This window comes from Ceratotherium simum, chromosome 8 (genome assembly GCF_057802395.1).
Source record: "Ceratotherium simum simum isolate JZ-2026a chromosome 8, ASM5780239v1, whole genome shotgun sequence".
NCBI lineage: Eukaryota > Metazoa > Chordata > Mammalia > Perissodactyla > Rhinocerotidae > Ceratotherium > Ceratotherium simum.
In genome coordinates this window covers 81,092,860-81,118,748 of record NC_141907.1, presented here as the reverse complement: position 1 = coordinate 81,118,748, position 25,889 = coordinate 81,092,860, and the positions used below count along the sequence as shown (strand labels likewise).

General features: G+C 34.8%; 1 protein-coding gene across 5 annotated transcripts in view; it reads left to right on the top strand.

The window, feature by feature from the left end:
• The window catches only part of STPG2 (sperm tail PG-rich repeat containing 2), a 223,210-nt gene that overhangs the window by 166,208 nt on the left and 31,113 nt on the right, over positions 1 to 25,889 (top strand). The gene's annotated exons all lie outside the window — the stretch shown is intronic.

Genomic DNA, 25,889 nt, shown 5'->3' with positions numbered 1-25,889 from the left:
GAAAACATATGAAAGTCATTGTTTGCCAGTGTTGGATCTGTGTTCAGATTTTCTCGGTTTGTTCTCCTATTTCCAAAATGCTTTCCTGACCTAACACTTTATTTCCCTGGTGACCTATACTATCTATACTTTCTTTAGGTTAGTTCGGTGTGCTAATTCTTTTTCATAGTGATGGTGAGTCACCGTTACAGTGGTTCTAACTGGGCTTCAGAGAATCCTCAGATTAGTTGTGTTTGCCTTAAAAGTGAGTTCTAGGAATATAGGATGAGCATTCACTTAACTTGAGATAAGAATTCACTCTCAGATAAAGATTACTCTGAAGACAACTCTAGAGAGGGAGGTTTTCTTGCTTGTTAGTATCAAGTATTGTGTATATCCACTTGAGATAAATCATTTTAAAGAATTGGTTATCTTGCATGTGTAGATCTAGATCTCATAACAGCTATAAATTTTGGAAATTTTATTTTTAGTACTTGCTCTAAAAGTATAGTTTTGATTTGAGCTTGAACATCCTCAGGATTTGCAATTATAATTTTATGTTCTTTTTGATTAAGATAAACACTCAAAATCAGGAAGCAAACTAAAAATTACATGATTGTAAATGCTAAAATTTGTCTTCAACTTGCTCATTTAAATTTGCCTATTAAATTTAAAATATTCACACTTAATTTTCAAATTTAGCATGAGATTGTATAGAAAAATTTGGGGTTTATGTGTGCACTAGAAGTTTTAATATTTGTAACCCATTAATTCTGTCTGAAATTTGTTACATTTAAAAACATGATGATGCTCCTATATTGAATGAGGGTTTTATTATTTAATTCCTAATGTGTCCATGTATGGTCCAATATTAATGAACTTTGGGAATATTAAACACTTGGAATTACCTGTTATCATGCACTGTAATCTTAATTGAGCATTTAAAGCTATATTCCTGTCATTACACCATCAAGGAGTAGAAGCTGTTCTATAGTTCAAGGACACTGTAGGTCGTTAATGTCTACAGCCCGTCCTCTCCCTTGACCTCAGACATATGTCCAGCTGCCTATCTGACATCTCCACTTGGATTTATAATTGGTATTTTTAATTTTAATGCATCCAACCCCAATTAATTCTTGTAACTTCTTCATTTGCTCTAATTCCAGACAAATGGCATTTAAGTATTGTAAAACCCAACTCAATTGATGAACTTAGGCAGGGAAAGTTTTTGAAGGAAGTAAACTTTGAGCTGGTTCTTTATTTAGTGGATTGAGAGAGATGAAGGAAAAAAACACATTTGTTAACTTCCCAGGACAGCTATTTATCCTTTTTCATTTCCTATTCCTGTTTCTGTCATGATTATTTGGATTTTCCATGAAGCTTAAATTGCACAAATTCCCTCCAGGTTGAAGCTTATTTTTAACATCCTTGTAAGATATCTATTGTGTTGTCAGCATTTTTGGAAGGTACATACCAGTGATTTATTTTGCTAGAAGAGTTAATAATAAGCCATTAGCTCCTTCAAGCTTTATCATAAAGGTGCCTCTTTCCTCTTTAGAATTGTATTATTGGATCATTATTGTAACTAGATTTCTCTATTTGCTAGTAAATCCAAAATTACATGCCAACAGTTAGGCCAGTGTTTCTCAGCCCTGGCTTAAAAAGCTTCTTAGAATCAGTTAGAGAGCTTTAAAAAAATGCCAATGCCAAGTCCCCACCCCTGGATTTTATGAATTAATTATTGTGAGGTAGGGCCCAAGTATGCATAGTTTTTAAAGCTCTCAGAGAATGTTAAGACAAGTGCATATTGAAAACTGAGTTAGAATATCCTATAATTTACACTACATTTTACTCAATGTTTGCCCTCACTTACTTTCTCATTAGTTTAATTTCAAGCACTTGATCATTTATTCATTCATTCAGGCATTCAACATATACTTATTGAGGGTCTACCATGAGTAATTCTAGATGCTAGGAACATAAATGTGGACAAGTTAAGGCATAGAAAATCTTTGCCCTTATGAAACTAATATTTTAGTGCAGAGGGGAATCCTTAATTCTTTAGCGCAGAGGGGACCATAAGTAAAAAAATTAAATAAACACAATTTTTTTGTCGGTGTTATGAATCAGGAAGAAAATAAACAGGGTGCTGTGAAAGGGAGGAATGACAAAGATATGGGGCGAGTTGATACTCCCAGAAGTTTTCTCTGATAAGATGACATTTGAGGGCCGGCCTGGTGGCTTAGCGGTTAAGTGCGTGCGCTCCGCTGCTGGCGGCCCGGATTGGGATCCCGGGCGCGCACCGAGGCACCGCTTCTCCGGCCATGCTGAGGCCGCGTCCCACATACAGCAACTAGAAGGATGTGCAACTATGACATACAATTATCTACTGGGGCTTTGGGGGAAAAAAGGAGGAGGATTGGCAATAGATGTTAGCTCAGAGCCGGTCTTCCTCAGCAAAAAGAGGAGGATTAGCATGGATGTTAGCTCAGGGCTGATCTTCCTCACAGGAAAAAAAAAAAAAGATGACATTTGAGTTGAGATCTAAAGAATGAGAAGAAGTCAAGGTGGAGGCTAAGGAAGGTTGATCCAGACAGAAAGAGTGTATAGCACCAGAGCCCTGAAAATACTTGATGTGTGACGAACAGAAAGGAAACCAGATGGATGGTTTTCAGATGAGAAAAGTCAGTTCTTATTTGCGTTGATGTTCCCTCAAAGGTAATGTATTATTTCTCTGATCAATTTTAAGATTTTTTTTTTGTCTTTAGTTTCAGGAATTGATTATGATGTGTCTGGGTATAGATTTACTTGGGTTTATCTTATTTGAGGTTCTTGAATCTGTAGGTTTATATCTTTTGTCAAATGTGGGAATTTTTAGCCATTATTCCTTCAAATATATGTATATTATATATATATATATATTATCCCTGCACTCTTTCTTCTCTCCTTTTGAGGCTCTGATATAAATGTTAGAACTTTTGGTATTTTTCCACAGATATCTAAGTCTCTGTTAATTCTCTTTAAATCTGTTTTCTCTCTGTTGTTCTGAATGGATAATTTCTGTTGATCTATCTTTGAGTTCACTGATTCTTTCCTTTGTCATCTCTGTTCTGCCATTTAGCTCATCCAGTGAGGTTTTAAAAATTTGTTATTGTATTTTTCATTCTAAAATTATTATTTAGTTTTTCTTTGTATGATTTAGATTCTTGCTAAGAGTTTCTGATTTTCCATTTATTGCAAGAATGTTGTAATTGCTTGTTGGTACTTTTGTATATTTGCTTTCAAATCCTTGTCAAATAATTCCAGCATCTGTTTCATTTTGATCTTGTCATCTGTTGATTGTCCTTTCTCATTTGAGTTTAGATTTTCCGTTTCCTTGGTATGATGAGTAATTTTGGATTATGTCTTGGACATTTTTGGTATTATGTTATGAAATTCTGGTTTCTACTTAAATCTACTATTTTAGCAGACAGTCAACTTATTTGGGTTTAGAGCACACATCCTGGACCACTTTTGTGGGCTGTGATTCAAATGTCAATTTAGTATTTAAAATCTTTGCAGTGCTATTCTGTTCTGCCTTGTTTGTGTGCTACCCAGTGGCTAATTTGAAACGTGGAAAGTGTTCTACATGATATTTCAGTTCTTAGAGCTTTTGCTTTGTTGATTTGGTTTCATCCATGAGCCGCCTGGGGGTGTACCCAGGACTTCACACACAGATTTAAACAGTTCCTTTCTTCAGCTCCCTCTTTTCTGTAATCTGTCCCCTCCTGCCACTGTCTACCTGGGAGGAGGTGACATGCTGCCTTTTTGTTGTCATTTGCTTAATACAGGGTGGGGTTGAGTGACAAGGCTCTGGCCTGTAGTTTCTGCTGCACCGGGTGGGGAGCGGGAGAGGTAGCACCTCTTTAGTGCCACACGTAGATGGTCCACAGTGCTCTGTCCCACAGTCTCCACAACCCCTGGGGAAGGGGCAGGGTGTGGATTCTTTTGTGGTGTTTCTATGGAGCAGCATCAAGTCCTGCAGGGATTTCTTCTTCCTGGTTCTTTGGCTAGACAGAAAAGGCTTTTTTTTTTTCTGTGTCAGTTGGAATTAACTGTCAGATCTTCCCTTGAGTTCCAAGGCTCTTAGACAGTCTACTTTATTTTCTCCACCTTTCAGGGTCTTCTTATAGCTTTATTTGATCCAGAGTTTTAGTTGTAATTTGCAGGGTGGAATGTGCTTATTTATTTTGTCTGAAACTGAAAGCCCCCTATTTAGTTTTCACAGTTTTCAGATAGTGCTCTAGTATTCTGTATAGGGTTTTAAGGTGGAGTCAGTGGGAGAGGCAAGGAGGATTGTGCTTTCTCTGTCTGAACTGGAGCTAAAACTCCTGTATTTGATTTTTTTTTTTAGTGCTAAGGTACAAGTATCTTTTAAAAAAATTTTATTTTTTAATTATTTGTTCTAGTATTTAGAAATGCATTATTGCACGTTGACCTTATATTCAGTGATCTTGCCAAATTCACTTATTTATTCTAATAGTTTATAGGTAGTTTAATTCAGATTATTTATGTACAAAACTATATAATCTATGGAAAATGACTTTGCAATCCATATGCATTTTATGATGATGATGATAATCATGTTTTAGTGTATTGGCACTGGCACCAGTAGAATGTTGAATAAAATTAGTGAGAATGAACATCTGGGAGAACATTTCAATATTTCCCTATATTGTATAATATGAACAGTAATTAAAAAATAATCTTTATCATTTAAAGAAATCCTCTTCTATTTCTTTTGTTTTTTAATTTTTTGTTTATTGCAGTAACATTGGTTTATAACATTGTAAAAATTTCAGGTGTACATCATTATACTTCTATTTCTGCATAGATTACATCATGTTCACCACCAAAATACTAATTACAACCCATCACCACACACATGTACCGAATTATCCCTTTCACCCTCCTCCCTCCCCCCTTCCCCTCTGGTAACCACCAATCCAATCTCTGTCCTCTTCTATTTCTAGTTCGCTAAGAGTTTATATTGGGAATATGTATTAAATATTATTAAATATTTTTTACATCTATTGGGGTATTTGTTATTTTTCTTCTTTATTCTCTTCATGTAGTAAATTACATTGATTGCTTTTTCAATATGAATCCATTTTTGCATATATTGAATAACCCCATCTATTCATCATGTAGTATCCTCTTTATATGTTACAGCACTTTACTTGCTGATATTTTATTTAGGACTTTTTGTTTCTATGTTCACGGGATAGATTGGTCTTTAATTTTCTTCTTTAGTAATTTAATTGTCAGGCTTCCATATCATGGTAATGGTTACCTCATAAATTAAGTTGGTAAGTGTTGCCTCTTTTCTTATTTTCTGTAGGAATTTGTGTAAGATTGGCATTTTTCCTTAAATGTTTCTTGAATTCACTGGTGAAATCATTTGAGGCTAGAATTTTTTGAGATAGTTTTTAATAACAGATTAAATTCCTCTAGTAGATTTAGGGACTGTTTTTCTATTTTTTCTTGTGCCAGTTTTTTTCCCCACTATATTTAAATTTCAAATATATTTGCATAAATTTGCTCATAATATCCTCTTATTATTTCTTAATATCTCTAGGATGTATAATTGATGCCTGCTTTTTTATTCCATATAATGGTAACTAGTGGTTTTTTTCTCTCTCTTTTTGTTGGTCAGTCTTGCTAGATATTTTATCAATTTTATTGATCTTTTCAAATAACTATTCTGTGGCTTTGTTGTTTTTCTATTCTATGTTTATTGTTCTTGCTGTCTTTATTATTTTATTTTTCCACTTAATTTAGGTTTAATTTGCTTTTCTAGATTCTTAATTGAATGCTTAGATATTTGATTTTTAGCTATTCTTCTCCATAAATTTCCCTGTAAGCTCCATGTTAGCTACGTTCCACACATTTGATGCATCATATTTTCATTATCATTTACTTGAAAATATTTTATAATTTCCATTATAATTTGTTTTTTGACTCAATGGATTTTTAGAATTGTATTGCTTAATTTCCAGACACTTATGCATTTACTTTTTATTGTCTTTTTCTGGATTCTTGGCTTATTTCACTGTGGTCAGAAATATAGTCTACATGATTTAAATCCTGAAAAAAATTTATTGAGACTTGTTTTATAGACCATCGTATGACATATTTTTGTAAGTGTTCTAGGTATACTCGAAAAGAACATTTAGAGCCAGCCCTGATGGCTTAGTGGTTAAAGCTCGGCACTTTCACTGCTTTGGTGGCCCAGGTTCGTTTCCTGATTGCTGCACTACACCCTCCATCTGTCAGTTGCCATGCTGTGGTGGCAGCTCACACAGAAGAATTCGAAGGGCTTACAACTAGAATATACAACCATGCACCTGGGTTTTGGGGAAGAAAAAATAAAAAAGGAAGATTGGCAACAGATGTTAGCTCAGGGTGAATCTTTCCCTGCAAAAAAAAAAAAAGAAAAGAATAGAATGTGTATTCTGCAGTTATTGGGTGCAGTGCTCTAAATATGTCAATCATCTCAAATTTGTTAATTGTGCTATTCAAATCTTCGATATTCTTACTTAAGTTTTATCTGCCTGTTCTATATCTGCTTGTTTACAACAAAGACAATTGTTTTAAAATCTTGCATTTACAATGTGGATTTATTTATTTTTCCTTTTAATATTGTCTATTTTCAAAATCAAAACAAAATGAGAAAGTTTGATGAAGATTCTTTTCAACTCTTGAATCTGTCCTTTTAAAATAATTCTCTCCTTTCCTCCCATTTTCCATTACATGGGTAATTGACTTTTTTTTTTTTTTAGATTTCATTTATTCATTTTTTTCCCCCCAAAGCCCCAGTAGATAGCTGTATGTCATAGGTTCACATCCTTCTAGTTGCTGCACGTGAGACTCGGCCTCGCGTTGGACGGAGAAGCGGTTCCCTGGGGCGCGCCCGGGATCCGAACCCGGGCCGCCAGCATCAGAGCGCGCGCACTTAACCGCCAAGCCACGGAGCCAGCCCCGGGTAATTGACTTTTTATAGGTATAAAAATGTAATTCAGTTATAAAAAGTGCCAGTTTTTGTTCACCATTTCTCTTCTGCCCCATATCTTTTCTGAACTTTAAAATTTCCATTTATTTGCATTTTGATAAGTATTTGATGCCATCATTGCATTCAACTTGTTTGCAATTTAGTAATTAAAGAATTTTAATTACAGAGTAGGCAGTCTCAAGAAAAACTAAATGCCTCGCCATGGAAATTATTTTAAGCAAGGGATAAATGGTGGTTTCCTAGGGTGCTGTGTAAGTGTTACCTTACATGGAAACATTCCAGTTATTGGTATTTTGCATGTATTGTAAGCATTAGAATATCATACCATTGACATTAATACAAAGAACATTCACACAGATCTCATGATTAAACATTCAGTTCTTAGAAAAGAAAAATCTATAAGTTCAAGTTTTAGAATGAAGTAAAAGATTTTTAAAAGGTTTTATTTCCCTGGTATTTCCACTGATTCTGTAATTGAGACAACTTAATGGTCTATTAAAGTTTTTTTTCATTTGTAAGAGTAATACGCAATTGAAGACATTTTTGAAGACAGAAAAGGAGAAAGAACAAAAGAAGTTTATACAGTTCTACTAACAAACAGTAGCAACTGTTAATGTTTTAATGAATTTTTCTTTCATTATAATAATAGTGAAAATAGCTTTTTTGTATTTTGTTTTCTTCAATCAAGGCTGTATCATAAATATTTTATGACATAAAGCATTTTGACTATCACTATTTAATGACTATAAAGTATAGGAATCTTTCATTCGTTGTGAGGAATACATTACTAAATATGTCCTATAATTCAGCTCTCAATCAAATAAATAATTTTCATGTAGGAGTAAATATAAAGTTATGGGCACATTTATATTCAATGACTATCCATTGTAACTTAAAAAAAGATCAGTGGCATTGATTTCGTAGCCATTTACTCACAGGTTTTTGTTTTAATTTTCCATCATCCCTACCTTGCTATATAAAGCATTTTGCAAATCAAACAGCTGCTGCATCTGTCCTTGTTGACTTTTGCCACTATTTATTGAGGTTTTTCTCTAGTTTTTCATGTGTGTCCTGAGTTATATAGACATTCTTAAGAGGTAGTTGATGCTTTTGCTTCAGTTAGAATGTTCCAGGTTTCATAGTTGCAGACATAGAATTTTGTATTAATTTTATGTTGCTTGATTTAGGTTAATTATGATACTTAGCATAATTCTCTCTCTCTTGCCATAGTGATTCGTTCAGGTGGGATTAGGAACTAAGTTGGCCCCAGGAATAGCCTAGATTGTGTTCTTTGGTTGAAGAAGAAGCTTTGTCTTCTTCTGGATTGTGTAACATGTGGATATAAGGCTGTAGCCATTATTCTATCGTGAAGAGAGCCTGTCTGCGGAAGGAGTTGACACACGGAAGATCATAGGGCTTCAAGAATCAGAGAGAAATAAAATTGAAATCTTGTTTAAGTCACATCTGAAACCAACCCTTCTTTTAAAGCAGTGGTATTTAACCCTGTGTAGACATTGGACGTTATCTGGGAATCCATAAAAAATATTTGTATAAATGTCTGGAGCACCAAAGACCACTTAAAGCATCATCTCTATGGAGGGGGCATTAGGATCTGGACAAGGATATATATATATTTTTTTTTGTGAGGAAGATCAGCCCTGAGCTAACATCCATGCCAATCCTCCTCTTTTTGCTGAGGAAGACTGGCCCTGGACTAACATCTGTGTCCATCTTCCTCCACTTTATATGGGACGCTGCCACAGCATGGCTTGACAAGCAGTGCATTGGTGCCCGCCCGGGATCTGAACCAAGGCTGCTGGCAGCAGAGCTTGTGCACTTAACCACTACGCCATGGGGTCGGCCCCAAAAGGACATTTTTTAAAAACCTCCCCAGGTGATTCTAATATGCAGACAGGATTGAGAACCATTGTTCTATATTTTTCAGTAATATGAGCCCATAATTTTCTTTAAGTCCATTCGTGTTTCTTTTTCTGTTATATAAAATCAACCTCACTGATACACAAAGAAAGGAGATTTCATTAGAAAACTTAGGAAGGAATGTTAGCATGAAAAACATAAGTGCAGAACTCCTATATCAACATCCCAGAATTTAAGCCTAGGACTTGTTAAAAAAAATCTGACAACTATTAACTTCAGTTTGTTAGGAAATTTGGAAAAAAGAGAATGGTGCAAACCATTGCAATGAGATAAGAACATGTTTAGCCATATTAAGAAAATATAATTACGGCTTTATAAAAATACTCCTATTTCATATTGGGTAGTTAATGGAGTATATACAGAACTAGACATACATGCTCCAAGATCTTTTCACTTGGATAGAAAAAAGACACTTTGTCGTAAAGTTGACTATATCTCTTGAAAGATTATGTAATCTTAGGCTTGATTTATAACTTTTTTCTTTTTACCTTACATATAAAGATTGCCTTTTTGTTTCCTTTGGAGTATTTTGTGTGTAGATTAGGCACTTTAAAGGTGATATTTTAGTAACAAACCCTTCTTAGCAAATAAGATGTGTACCATCCTGCCAGAAAATGATGAGAATTGGGAAGATTTTGGGATCCATTGTACAATACAGATTAAGAAATTTGACTTCTATAGACTATTTTTAATTTTGAGTTATCAATAATACAATCTTTTGTTTATGTGATTTTTTTTAAGTTTTTCAAATCTGCCTGTTTAATACAGATGCTTTTAATATCAAAGTGTCCAAAATGCAGAGAGAAATATATGCATGGAAGGAAGAAGAAGAAGACCATCTTAAATATTGGGGAATGGGTTCATTTTGTAAGTGCAAGATGCAAAATGCAAAGGAAGACATGGAAAAGAATTTCATGCTATAAATCCTGCAATGATAAACACAATAGCATTGGACCAGGGACACTGAACGTCTCTTGGGATGAACAGCACTCTACTATGAAAGGCTTGATGCATTCCCAAAGAAGTGGAATAGTGGAGGAGGCAAACATTGTGTTAAAACTCAAAATACATCTATGTGCCTAACACACAGTAGGCATGTTATAAATGTCAGCCATTAATTCCTTCACAGAAACCATGTTGTCCATTTTTTTCACAATATTTCTCAGTGTGATATGCCTGGGAGGACTTACATTCTTTCACTATTTTGGAAAGAAAAAAGAAATAACATGACATGAGAAATTCAAGCTGATTCATTGCAGTAGACAACAGCTGAAGAAATGGGGAAGGAAGCCAATATTTTCCCAAAACATTTAAATTAAAGAAATCTGAAGGAGAAGAAAAAATTTCTAAGTTTCCCTGGTTTTTCTAAAGGTGAACGTGCTAGAAGCAGAACACACTATGGATTACTGACAATGTGAGAATCAGCAATGTCAATCATTTTCAGATATGGAGAGCCCTACATGATGCCTACTTATCCCCATAAAATCTCAGAACCAACCGGACTTGTCTTCTCCTGGAGTGGGTATCTTGAGTAAGCTTGGTCCAACCATAGTGGCATATGACATGGTTACAACATGATCAGGCTTCAGGGCCCACATATGTTGTATCATCCATGCTCAACTCCACCTGGAAGTGAACTGCTGAAGTAAAGAGAAAACAAATACTGTTCAAGTGAAGTCAAACAACCTTATAGATCTTTTGGAATGGTCTGAGTCTACAAGCCAAGGTCTCTTTTTGCATTCTTTAAGGCTGTTCTCTCAGAGGCGGGGACATGTTCTCTCTTCATCTTATTTTCCCATCTGCAAAATGAAAGTGGTGGATGGATGATACCCCTCAAGCATTCCCAAGTTTTTAATACTATAGAAGTCTCTTTCTTCAGTTTCATTTTCCTTTTCTTTTTTATTAGGCCTCCCAAATTCGGACAGAGCCTCTTCTTCAATGTCACTGTCTTCTGTAATCACTGCCAGCAAAATGACTTCATTATGCTTGCTGTACATATGGTAGGTGAGGAAGCAGTCAGTGTACAGCTGAGAGTACATTGAATCCCAAATGCAATTGCTCTGACTTGGCATTTCTGTGCCTTTTCCTAGATTCCACAACCACTAGAGATCAGAAACAGGGTATCTGGGCACAGGGCTTTTGTCATAGGCTCTGAGTGCATTGCAGTGAGAGGTGAGACCTCTCCAGGGACTGGGACACTGGCGGCGGCCATTGTTGTGGCCTGGTGTGGGCATGCTGACACAGACTTGTTTATGTGATTAATGTACTTTAAAAATTGTTTATATTTGTAAGATTTGAGACTATAATTTAGTTTTTTGTTTTATGTAATAAGTAAAGTTCAAGTATTTTTATTAAGGGCTCTTTTTATCATTTAGGCATGAACATTTGAAAAGAAATATTTTGTAGTAGAATCATTGGCTGACTTTAATTTTCTAGACTTATAGTGAGTGCCAGTGTTAAAAAGTTAAAATCAAACATAATGGCTATAAATAGAGGAAACTTTTTAGTTATATGGTTCGAGAGTAGTTTCATATTTCCGTGCTGAGGACCCTTTTGCCAAATTTAGTGAAGATCAGCATGATGTTGTGGCAGTTAGTATTTGAATTCTGCTGTTATCTTCATGAGTACTGAAACGAGAGAGATTCAGATAGCAGCTAATAGGCTGGTATTATCTATATCACATTCCTCATGTGAATCAGAAACTGGCATGGGCCTTCAGTAAAATTTCTCTCTCCTTTGAGGGTATCCTTGTTTTCTCTGTTCTTTGGGAGAGTGTATTGGATCAGAATTGCTGACCAACAGTTTAGTAGCCTTATTGCCAATTCAGTGAATAATCAGTTCAGTGAATGTTAGTATATAGTTGTTCTGAGAGATTCAAGGCAGAGCTCAGTGATTTGACTTGCACCTTTTGTGATGAGTCCATGAAGAAGATATGCTTATATCAATGTTTTTATTCATTAATCTCCATGAATACAATGAAGACAGTAATATTAATTTGTTTTCTTATCTTTATATAAAATATTATTTGCCTTTTAAGCTAATATTAGCATTCTTATTTTGGATTTCTTTATATTATTTAAGGTCAAATAATTTTTATTGGCACAGTGTCTGACAAGTCTTGGCTTCCAAGAGAATCATAAGGACTTGATCTTTTGCTAGTGTGCTTTTTACTCTTTTAAAAAATAATTAATATGTTTTTAAAATTTAGTGTTGGCAAATCTTGTGAATGGTAACACTCTATACTGTCCTCTAGTTTTCAGAGATAATAGCATTTTAACAGACCCTTTTACAGTGCCTTCACCCATTAATCACTCTCAGAGGTCTTGTCATGGCAGTCATGATGGACCTGATCTATGCCATGGTGGGAAACATTTGGAGTTACCATGGTAACTCACTGGGAGCACTATGACAATTCCTGGGTTGAGAGACTTTGGAATACAATTTAGCTAGAAACAGACTACTCTTTTAAGAAAACTGAATGAAACCACAAATTTGATATTTTGTTCTTAGAAAAGGATGCCTAACCAAAAAATAATAAATATTTTTTTCAGAGATACTCCTAGGGGAAAACATTTTGAGGTAAATGCAAATTTAAAGTAAATTCAAAGTAATTTCAAATTACTAAAAATACAATATTCTTAAATATTATGAAGGCAGAAGAAATTATATCACCAATCTAGAGCAGTTAAGATTGCATTTAATAGTTGCTTGTTACTTTAACTTTCCTCTTGTCTTCTAATGTATTTCAAATTAATAGATTCTTTAAAATTGTACCTTCCAATTAATTTTTTTTTTTTTGTGGCAAGCATTGCTTGAACTACTTTGAATAATAAAACACCAAATCTCCTATCTTGTATCTTGCAGGTTAGTGGGGGAAATTGAAAAACATAGGCAATTTTGCAATAAATAATGATAGGCCCTCTGATTGCAGTAAACATAGGCAGACTACTTAACCCAGTCTGAGAGGTCAGATTCAGTACTATTTAATCCGAATCTTGAAGGCTGAGTGAGCTAAATGGAAAGGAGGGTCTTCCGTGCAGTGTTTAGCATGTACAAAGGCTCTTTTGCATTGCAATTTTTGGGAACAAAAATAATTCAGAATGTTTAGAGCAGAGAGCGTGAGGAGATTATAGTGAGTGAATAGGCTGGGAGAGTAAACAGATACTATGTCAAACAAGGGTCTTGTATGACCATATACTGGAGTTAGAACTTTATTTAGAAGGCAATCAGTTTTAAGGGTGGTTTTAAGCAGAGGAATGACAAAAATAGATTCATGTTTTAGAGAGATTACTCTGGGAGTCAAGTAGAAAATGAGTTGGAGTGGGATACACAGGAATCGACATGAGCAATAAGGAAATGTATTAGTTTCTAAAACTGCTATAACAAATTACCACAAATTTAGCAGCTAACAAAACCACCCATTTATTATCGCACTGTTTCCGTGATTCAGAAGTCCTGGTGCAGCGTAGCTCAGCTGGTTCTTTGCTTAGGGTCTCCTAAGGCCAAATCAAGCTGTTGGCAGAGCCATGTTTCTTTTAGAGATGCTGAGGAAGAATCTGTTTCCAGACTCATTCAGGCTATTGACAGAATTCAGTTCCTTGCAGGTGCAGGGTGAAGTCCCTATTTCCTTGCTGGCTGTCAGCCAGGAGAGCCTCTCTTGTCTACTTAAGACCAGCTGCACTCCTTCTCATGTGACCTACTCCATCTTTAAATCAGCAGTACCATGTCAAATCCTTCTCACATTTCACATCTCTTTGACTTCGGACACCACTGGGAGAAAGCTCTCTGCTTTTAAGAGTTCATGTGATGAAATTAGCCCTAAGTCTCCATCTGTCCATATGTCAATGTCTCTCCATTCATTTTGGCCTATTGAAGCTCATTCTTTAGTAGATTCATCAGAAAATGCTCATGGCGGCATTATGCTCTGAGTTTTTACATGTTGATAACAAATTTTCTGTTACCTTTATACTTGAAAATTGCTTTGGCTGCATTTAAAATCTTTGGCTCACAAGTTCTTGCCTTGACTGTCTTAAATATGTTATTCTTTTCTATTGGCATAAAGCCTCGCTGTTGAAAAGTCTGATAAAAGTCTTTTTTTAATTCTCTTTTAAGTCATTTGGTCTTTTTGCCTGGATGCCTAAGATATTGGTTTCTTTTTTATAAAGTTTAGTAATTTTACTTGAGTACACTTGGATTGCATCCACTCTGGGAAGATTTTCCCAGGTAAGTACGGTGCCCTTTAATTAATTAATTAATTTGCTGACGAAGATTCACCCTGAGCTAACATCTGTGCCAAGCTTCCTCTATTTTGTGTGTGGGTAACCGCCACAGCATGGCCACTGACGAGTGGCGTAGGTCTGTGCCTGGGAACCAGACCTGGGCTGCGGAAGTGGAGCTCACCGAACTTAACCACTAGGCCACGGGGCTGGTCCCCTGTGCCCTTTATATGTGTGGTTTTAAATCTTATTATTTTTTTTTCCTAAGAAGGTTTTTTTGAATTATAGGTACTAGTGTGTATTCTGTTCCACTTGTTTAGTTGTTTTCTTCATATATGCACATTGATCTTTGACTATTTCATATTTTTGTCATTTTGCCTTGAATACTTTTCTTCATTTTTTTTTAAATTTTTTAAAATCAACCTTATTGTACAATGAAAACTATGACATTGAAAGAAATTGAAGAAGACACAAAGAAATGGAACGACACTCCATGCTCATAGATTGGAAGAAGTAACGTAGTTAAAATGTACATATTACCTAAGCAATCTTCAGATTCAGTGCAATCCCTATCGAAATCCCAACAACATTTTTCAAGGAAATAGAACAAAAAATCCTAAAATGTGTATGGAACAATGAAAGACTCTGAATTGCCAAGGCAATCCTGAGAAAAAAGAACAAAGCTGGAGGTATCACACTCCCTGATTTCGAAGTATACTGTAAAGCTGTAGTAATCAAAATAGCATGGTACTGGCAGAAAAACAGACAGATCAATGGGACAGAATTGAGAGCCCAGAAATAAACCCACACATCTATGGACTGCAGATTTTTGACAAAGGAGCCAAGAACATACAATGGAGAAAGGAAAGTCTCTTCAATGAATGGTGCTGGGAAAACTGGACAGCCACATGCAAAAGAATGAGAGTAGACCATTATCCTACACCATACACAAAAATTAACTCAAAATGGATTAAAGACTTGAATGTAAGACCTGAAACCATAAAACTCCCATTAGAAAACATAGGCAGGATGCTCTTTGACATCAGTCTTAGCAGCATCTCTTTGAATATGTCTCCTCGGGCAGGGGAAACAAAAGAAAAAATAAATAATGGGACTACATCAAACTAAAAAGCTTCTTCACAGCAAAAGAAATCATCAACAAAACGAAGACAACTTCTCAACTGGGAAAAGATATTTGCAAATCATATATCCCATAAGGGGTTTATATACAAAATATATAAAGAATTCATACAACTCAACAACAAAAAAACAAACAACCCGATTAAAAAATGGGCAGAGAGGCCGGCCTGGTGGTGTAGTGGTTAAGTTCGCGCTCTGCGCTTTGGTGGCCAGGGTTTGCAGGTTCGAATCCAAGGTGCAGACCAAGGCACTGCTCTTCAAGCCATGCTGTGGCAGCATTCCACATACAAAATGGAGGATGATGGGCATGGATGTTAGCTCAGGGCCAATCTTCCTCAGGAAAAAGAGGCAGATTGGCAACAGATGTTAGCTCAGGGCCAATCTTCCCCACCAAAAAAGAAAAAAAAAATGGGCAGAGGATATGAACAGATATTTTTCCAAAGAAGATATACATATGACCAACAGGCACATGAAAAGATGTTCAACATCACCAATTATCAGGGAAATGCAAATCAAAACTACAATGAGCTATCACCTTATGCCTATCAGAATGGCTGTTATTAAAAAGACAAGAAATAATGTGTTGGAGAGAGTGTGGAGAAAAGACAACCCTCGTACACTGCTGGTGGGAATGTAAATTGGTGCAGCCACTATATGGAAAACAGTATGGAGATTCCTCAAATAATTAAAAATAGGCATACCATATGATCCAGCTATTCCACTTCTAGGTATTTATCCAAAGGACAAAAAACACAATTTTAAAGGATATATGCACCCCTATTTTCATTGCAGCACTATTCACAATAGCTAAGACTTGGAAAAACCTAAGTACCCATCTGTGGATGAATGGGTAAAGAAGATGTGGTATATATATATACAATGGAATACTACTCAGCCATAAAAAGGTGAAATCTTCCTATTTGTGACAACACAGATGGACCTTGAGGGTATTATACTAAGCGAAATAAGTCAGAGAAGAAATAAGAAAGACAATTAGTGTATGACAATTACCGTATGACTTCACTCATATGTGGAAGATAAACAAACACATAAATACAGAGAACAGATCGGTGGTTACCAGAGGGGAAGGGGGTGGGGGGAAGGTGAAAGGGGTAAAGGGGCACATTTGTATGGTGATGGATGGCAACTAGACTTTTGGTGGTGAACATGATGTAGTCTATACAGAAGTTGAAATATAATGATGTACACCTGAAATTTATATAATGTCATAAACCAATGTTACCTCAATAAAAAAAAAGAAATGGAAAAATTAAGGGGCAATAAGTTTAGGTGATTTATAGAAAATAGTGCAAAGAGATTTTTTTGCAAAAGGAAAGGGTTGGCTTAGACGACCTCTGTCAGAGGGAAAGCTTTGGTTTTGTCTTTTAATTTTTAAGACGAAGGGCCTCTTCTTGGACTTGATCCCCCGACTTTGCTCTGCTTTCTGGATTTTAGCAGACCCAGGGCACTGGAACTCAGATTTTTTTTATTTCCTTCTTTACACCCTTATTTCCCGGGCCTTCTTTTTGCCTGAGTTCAGTCTACTCTTTTCAGTTTTGCTTTTCTTTTTTTCCTCCAAGTTGGTAAATAGACCATTTCCTTATTAAGGGTAGTTCTTATAGGAAAACAGGTTGAAGATATTAGCAATAAAGAAAGGGTATTTTAAGCTGTCAAATATTAAATTTATGTTAACAAAAATGGCTGGCGTTCTTCTGAACTGGTAATAGAAGTCTTGGTGGGCTTACTCCATGCTTATTCTTAAGTGTGTTGTAGATTCACCATGTTTCTCAACTTGAGCATACTCCTCTCTCCCTGAAGGCTCCTCTTTCCAGTGTGCAAAAAATGCCAAAACATTCAGAAAAGAGCAATATTGTACTTTAGCTCAAGTGAGTAGTTTGCGTTTCTTATAAACGCTATATCCAGTGACATGAACTCCTTACCTACTTCATATATGATCAGTTTTTAAGGCACATAACTTCTCAACTACCAAGGTCATTTTTGCTGTTAGGAATATTTGAGTTTTGGACTTCCCTTATGTTTCGGTTATATTGTAACAAACTCTGAACTGGAAATCAGGAATCCTTATTCTCTTCTCAAGGCTTTATTTTGGATACTATGCTGCTTCCAAATGAAATAGATCTTGCCATTTTTGCTGATGTATGAAGACAGTCATCTTTTATCTGTGCTGTTTCCTATTTGGGCATACTTTCTCTGTCTTTAGTAGTTGCTCTTTTGCCATCTCTGCTTTTTTCCCCCCTCTTTTTAACTATATCTACAGAAATACAGGCTCTCAGTGAATCTGATGCCACAAAATCCAAAGATCTTTTATGAAAGCATTTTATTTAAATGCCACTGTGTCCTAGTCCACGATTTTTCTGTTCTCTCTTGCTTATTACCAGACTAAGAGCACACAGGAGTTTCTTTGCAGAAAGTAAGTACGTTCATAATTCTCATCTATATAAAATTCAAGCTTTTATGAAATATTATTTAAATAGTAATTAAAATGAAAAATGAGATTTTATGCATTCTATTATCTTCCCTTAAAAACTTTCAAAACAGTTTTTTAAAAAAATATTTTAAAACTTACATTCAGTAAGATATCCTTAACTTTTAAATGTGTGAAGTGATTAGTATGGAAAAGATGTTCAAAGAAAAGTAAAACAGTTCCCTAAACAGTAGAAAACAAAGGAAGCAGAATGTACTTCAGTGATAACTATCTCGGAGGACTTTCTAATTACCTTCTAATGTGGCACTTATATATAGAAAATTAATTTAACCCATTTTTATGGTCCCATATCCAGTTCTAGAAATATGCTTTTAAGACATCATTGCTTAATTATAAAAGAAGCATTAACAGAGTAGGTTTTTAAAATCTGAATTTGCACATTTGAGCATTTCACTAGGGTTTAGGACCTTTCCTAGACCTTTGATTTGCTGTATATAAAGAAAAAAAAACCACGTTAAACATTTGCGAACACTTTCTTAATGTGCATTGTAAATACACGGTTACATCTGTTTCTTCATATGAGTCCCATGTAGGGGGCTTTTATTCTACTGGTACTCAATTGATTTAATTAGGCAAGTCTCACTAATGTGCTAATTGGGAAACAGACTTTTTAGCATTCGCCTGAGATTAGATTACATTCACAGAATCATAATGGTTTTGATGGCTTGCCACCGTGAAATAGATGAGCTGTATACTGGCTAAATTTTTAATGAAGTTAACATTTTACTTTCATTCCTGTGTAATTTCCCTCTTTATCTTGTTTGTAAGGTTGTATCTCAAAGTGTCCTTGTTTTATTTATTTTTTCAGTTGTCACTATCTTTTAATATACCGCATCTCAAATGTTTTAATAATATTTGATTGTATATTTACAAGACTGTGAAATGAAAAAAAGACGATGTTGAACTGAAGACTTAATGCTGGGCAATAACAGTAAGAGAAATTAGATCCCAATTGTGGCATAGCATGTTTTACCTCATAAATTCTTAATATCTTACATACTAGTATACTTTCTGTCTATTTATCTCCTATATTAGCTCATCAAAGGTCATGATGCTGATTCTAATAAAACCCTATTATGACCTTGCTGTGTTCCAGTCACTGTGATGGCATTTGGGATACAAAGATAACTATGATCTTTCCTCTGGAAGAACTTATCCAAAAGTAGAATTAAGGACTTTAAAAAAAGTTCCGAGGAACGTAATTTTTTAAATACTTTCTGGAACAATTCCTTTTTCCATTCAGATGTATGTTCTACCTGTAATTTAAGGTCATGATGAATCCCCAATTTTTTCTTTTTTTTCTTAAAAGTTATTAGGCTCTGATATTTTTTCTTAGCCTAGTATTTTAGAGGTTTTTGGCCTTCAGAGAAAAATATATATAAAGATTGATGTAGTTGCAATATGAATAAATATGTAAAGAGATAATCATATACAACCACTTTGGAAAGCAGTTTGGCAGTTTCTTCAAAAGTCCAAAAGTTACAAATTCACCTGCTGTTGACCTAGACATTCTACTTGTAGATATTTATTCAAGAGAAATGAGAGGCATGTATATGAATGTTTGTGGCAGTGTTATTAACCAAAACTATTATTAACCAAAAACTGGAAACAACTCAAATGTTTATCAACTAGTGAATAATCAACAGACTAATATATCCATTCAATGGAATACTACTCAGCAATTAAAATAAATGAAATATGGATATACTCAAGAACATGGTGAATCTCAAAATCATTATGTTGAGTGAAGGAAGCTGGAAACAAAATATTATATATGATTTCATTTATATAAAACTAGAAGAAGGAAACTAATATATAGTTATAGAAAGCAGATCAGTGTTTACATGTGGTTGTCGGGGGAAGGTGGAATGGCTTATAAAAGGTTACATAAGGAAACTTTTGGGTGAAAAAAAGTTTATTATCTTGATTGCTTTATGCATGTGACATTCCAAAACTTATCAAATTGTACACTTTAAATATGTGAAGTTTACTGTATGTCAAGTAGACGTTAACAAAGTTGCAAAAAAAATTACATAAGTAAATAAGACAAATTGATATAGGTCATAAAATTACAAAGAAAAACACATTAATGACAAACAAAAATAAGTCATTAAGATGATTGTGGCATGAATTGGTAACCCCAGGGGATAATGGGTTCCCTAAAGTGTTTCCAATGGAGTTTTAAATAACTAATTTTCATTTCACATATTCCAAGTTTTAAAATGATCTCTTTATTTTCATTGATAAGAGAATAGAGTTTACTTTTGATATCTACTTTTACTGTTTTTTTTTTTTCGTGAGGAAGATCAGCCCTGAGCTAACATCTGCTGCCAATCCTCCTCTTTCTTTCTTTTTTTTTCCTGAGGAAGACTGGCCCTGAGCTAACATCCATGCCCATCTTCCTCTACTTTATATGGGACGCTGCCACAGCCTGGCTCGACAAACAGTGCGTCGGTGCGCGCCCGGGATCTGAACCGGCGAACCCCGGGCTGCCGCAGCAGAGCACGCGGGACTTAACCGCTTGTGCCACTAGGCCGCCCCCCCACTTTTACTGTTTTTGATGTAAAATTCTTCACTGCAAAAGAGGTGATTATTTTAATGTCTAAGCTTCTCTTTTATTATCTACGTTTCTGATTATCCATTATTTTATTTTAATTATAGAATTAGAGAATAATGATTTAGGAAAAATACTTTTACTTTTTTTTTTTCTCTCTCAATTTTCTTGACATGCTCTAGCAATAGAAACTTTCAAAGGTACTGTGAACTTAGTAGCGCCCAGGACTATTTCTAGATTCAAAGGTTCAATGTGTGTAATAGAATTAATGTGTTAAGTTGCCAACTGGAATTTTAGTTTTGCAATAGATAAAAATATCTCTATCTCAAACATGTAAGGTTGCTAAAGTAGAACAATTTTATTTCTGTTTTTGTCCCTGGGAAAATAAATTGGGTGTAAGGATATAGCAATCTTGGTAGTAGGATATTTTTGAGCAGTTTGAAATGAAAGAAAAGGCATGACATGACATACTCTTCCTTCTATATGGTATGATATCTTTGTAGAATTGTGTAACATTACTCCTTAAAAAGAGAAAACACATATGAGAGAAATCTCACATGTTCAATAGTGCTTTTTGTTGTTGTAATTTCCCAACAATTTTAAAAAAATATTATTAGTAGTAATCCAAGTAAATCTTGAATATGATGCTTTCAGACTAAAGGCAAAATGAACTATAAACAAATGCTGAATTGTATTTAGTAGCTCTGGTTTTTCCAGTGATTTAAGTTAGCAATTTTAAAACTACTTTCTGTGTAGTCTAGGAGTAAATGAATGAGTAAATATATTGAGAATGATGAGAACTATGTTTCTCACTGTTGGAAAAGGGAGTTAGAAGTATGGAAAGGAGGAAGACCAGAATGTACAATGTAGAATTAGGCTGGAATTGGAGGTATCATTATGAACCCATCACTTTTGTATATTTAGAAATATATATGGATATAGATATACACATGAAGGTATTTGTATATGTATATGTGTATTTTTTCCCCTAGCTTTGTTTGCTGAAAGGATCCTAGTAACAATGAGCGTACTTAGTTCTCAGATCTTGCTTTCTGAAAACGATTCCTCAATTAAGGGTTCCAGAGATCCTAGAGAAATGGCTGATTCCAAGGCAGGGGCAGGAGTATCTTGCTGTGTTAAAAATTAATCCACACTAAGAAAATGATTAGAACATGTTAAAAGGACACAAGACCGAGCTTGAAGGTGCTCCCATTGGCTAAATCTGGGATAATTTGAGCATCAAAATAAATAATGACAGTTACCAGTTGTAACCCACAGAATAAAACAGGAATCCATTAGTCAACAGGTTTGACTGTCTTGAACTGACCGTGGTGTTTTTATGTTTCCTCTTATAATTAGTGTGCTTCCCTCTATTATTCTCATATCACCTGTAGTTTTTGTTTTATAATTGTTGTTGATGTTTAATTTGGTGCATAGTAGTTAACGACTTTCATATCTTCAAAGTGAATTTTATCTTTTAGCATTGAAATTGTTCTTTATTACAATTAATGCATTTGGCTTGAATCCTAATTTATCTGATAGTATGATCATAACTCTTCTTTTATTATTTACATTTGCCTGGTATACCTTTGTCTTTGCCCATTCCATTATTTTTTTTTATTTTTTTGGTGAGGAAGATTAGCCCTGTGCTAACATCTGTTGCCAATCCTCCTCTTTTTGCTGAGGAAGATTGGCCATAAACTAACATCTGTGCCCATCTCTATTTTATGTGGGGCACCTGCCACAGCATGGCTTGATAAGTGGTACGTAGGTCTGCATCCGCAAAACCCGGGCTCCTGAAGCGGAGTGTGCAAACTTAACCACTGCACCACCGGGCCAGCCCCTCCCTTATTTTTTTAGACTTTTTGAATTACTTTGTTTTATGTTTGTCTCTTGTACAAAGCAAGTAGTTGTTGGTTGGTGGTTGTTTTGTTACCCAATTAGAAAATCATTTCATTTTAATAAGTGAATTAAGTCCATTCATATTTATTGCTATGAGTAATATATGTAGTCTTTACTCCATCATATTTTGTTATAATTACTATATATTATGTTATATTTACTGTATTTTTTCTCAACATTGTGTTTTAGAAATATTTATGTTTTTGTTGCAGTTGTTACTTTTGTACTTACACCTTTCAAAAATTCCCTTAGTCCCATTTTCTTATTTATCCTTTTACTGTCTGATTTGCAGTTTTTAATGGTATCCTTTAACTACCATCTATAAGCTGTATAGCAATCAATGAGCTTTTTCTAGTTTTTCTTGTCCCTCTCCCTCCTCCTGCCATTATTCAGTTGCATCATTTCTACTTTGTTTTAGTCCTACATCTATTATTGCATATACAAAATATGTTTATAAGTCATTTTGTTAAAGTTTTACCTGTCATATTTTGGGTGAGTGAAACCCATCTTCGTGTAGCTTTCTCATAGGTAACAGTATTACCTGATTTCCTTCAACACTTAGGAAGTTTTCATGTGAACTCTTCTTCCCTGCCCTGGTGACCTTATAACTTAGTTTTTATTTCTTATATGGTTGTGGCTTTTTCTTTCTATTTTTCCTAAGTAAAATCAACTTTTATTTCTTTTATCTTTCATTAACTTCTGTTCTTAATTTTCAAATTGGATTCAATAATTTTTATTTCCAAAAGCTTTATTGAGGAAATTTAATTTAATTTGGAGTTTTTTGTTATAGTTTTCTTCTGCTTTGTGTGGATGTGTCTGTGTGTGTGTGTGTGTTTGAGTAGGGGAGGCATTTATTAGCTAGAGTTTTGATTATTATTTTCTCTTCTTTTTTTTTAGTTGTAGAGATGTAGACTGAGCTCACATACTCATTTTGTAGATAGGGTTGGTTTAGTATATCTCAGAATAAATAAAAATGCTTTAAATTGAACACGTTCTCCTTTTTCTCCTTTTAATGAGAAATGAGCCCCACTTACTTGAAAATGGGTAGAAAAGAGTTTTCTTTTTTCCTGTCCCTGCCTTTTTACTTAGATATCCCTTAAGTTGTGAATATTTAATCAAGAACATACATAATAGTCAGTTTTCTAGGGACAGTCATTTTAATCCTTGAAGATGGGACATGATGATCTTAAGAGAACATGTGGCAGAAGATCTTATATTTGATGGTATAATAAATTAGATTACTATGATGATACAAGTTAGTACATGAGGAGAAATTATTGTATGCTGGTTGAAAGAAATGTCTGAGCAGATTTTTAAATGATTGAGGAAGCTGTAACACAGGACACTGAACTGCAAGCAGATCTGGGCTCTTGTCCTGACCTGCCCCTGATTAGCAGTGATGCAAAGCAAAGTCATGCTATTTGTGGGACAGTTGGCTTACAACTTGGAGATAAATATCTGAGGACCTTAAATCATTATTACATATGAAAAGAAACTTAAAATTATGTTTATCTGAAATCCTCTGAGGAAATTACTGAATGCTGGTTGATTAGCTTTTTGGTGTTAGAGGGCATGTCAATACTTCTAAGGGTTATGCTTGAGTAATAGTGGGTGATGACAAAATTGCTTTCTAAAGTTGCAGAGGCTGGTTACTAAAGGAGTTTGGCTGCTGAATGGAGTTTTGCAAATTTAGGGCCACAGATAAGACATTCTTGATGAAAAAGAAAGCCAAACCCTGCTAATCAGGGGTTGCCTCTTCCATTCATCTCGTATACTGTGTTCAATCCCTAGTCTAAATAAATATTTCAAAAAATTCTAAATGCCTTAAAAATATCAAAAGCTTATCTATTAAAAAAATGCGTCACAATATTTTCCTTCTTGGGTCACTAGATAATTAGGCTACCTGGGCTCCCACAACTCACAGTCTAGTTCTGAGTAGAACAAGTAACTTAGCCCACTGTTTCTTAGTTTTTTTCATTAATAAATGAAGATGACCATAAGGGCATTTTAGAACTAATTTTAGTTCTAAAATTTCAAACTAATTTAATAATATAGAATATATTTATTCATTCTATCCTAATTTACTATTTGTTAATTTTTTGAAACTAGTATTAAGATATTTTGTTTATAAACTGAGAGTGTTAGGGATTTGGTAACACTTTTAACAATCAAACTCATCAACAAACAAAAAAGCAGAATACCTCATGAACTCTTCAAACTGTCTTGATTCCTGGGAGCAAGATCTGCGGACTGTAGGCACATTTTTCATATAATCACATGATCAAGATACAAAACCACAAAACTGATTAATGTTGAAAACTATGTCAAAGGATTTCTAGTTCTGGCATAATGTCAGATTAGATAACTTGAAAGTCTCTTATAACAAAAGCTTTGAAGTGTTTGGTAAATTATAACGAACATCTTAAAGATGACCTTTTAAGTACGTAAGGATATGTATCATGACTAAGAAGCAATAAGGCAATTAATAAAAACTGTTCTGGTAATCACACGGTCTAGGACTATGTATATCCTGGATTTTCCGTAGGGCAGAGGAGTTGTAAGTGAAGACCTAGTAGATGCATTTTACCCACTATGAAGACAATAAAGATGTGGCCTTGGAGCTGTATGAGGTGAGGAGTTGGAAATAAGACAGCACAAAGCCAGAAAATTGAAAGGAATATACCCTCCATTAAAGAGCAGACCAGAAAAATTCACCAGCTAACACAAGAATTTGATAAGAAATCTTTTTGTTGGCATCTGAGCTTGACAAATTAAAAATAACTTTCCTGAGAGTTCTAACCACAATCCTTTGCCTAACACAGATTTGTGATCTTAATTTAACTACTCCCGACGTCTGGGAATCCCTATGCTAGGAAATCAATATAAAAATTGTCCCTGCAGTCGAGTTCCCGTGAGAAAAATATAAAATTACCCTGAAGGGACATGGTATTAGGCCTGATGACCAGGCTTTCCATAGATAAACCTTTGTCAAAGAGAAACTCAAAGTCCACAATTACAATATCAATGAGGGAGTAATCTGCCATAAATGTGATTTAAATGGCACAATAATTGCAGGGATAGGCACCTGTGAACTTCAATAATAGAAACATCATATAAAAGCTATAAAAATTATTTTTAAATGGTTAAAGGCATAAATGAAGGAACTCAAATATAAGATAAGACACTATGAAAAAAGAACAGGCAGACAGAAAAGAAATCAAGTAAAATGAGAATAAAAATATGTGGTAATTAAGATAATTTTTTAAAAAGCTCAGTAGATGTATGTGGCAGGAGCTTCCAGTTGCTTTCAATATCCATTCTCCCTTTCTTACTTTTTATCAGAATCTCTGGTTTTGTTTGGGTTGACAATATGACCATTAAAAAAAAAGTACATTTTCAGCGTCTCTACAGCTATGGATAAACCGTGTGCTATTCTGGCCAAAGAGCTATTGATGATTCCCTTTCTCTTTGTCATTTTTATTCATTGCCTGAAAAGCAAACAGGAGGAATGAGATGAAGGATCCATTTTGCTATCATAAGGCAATCATGAGAATGAGCCACATGGTAAAGTTGGCGGAGTAGAAGACAGGAAAAGCTTGTACA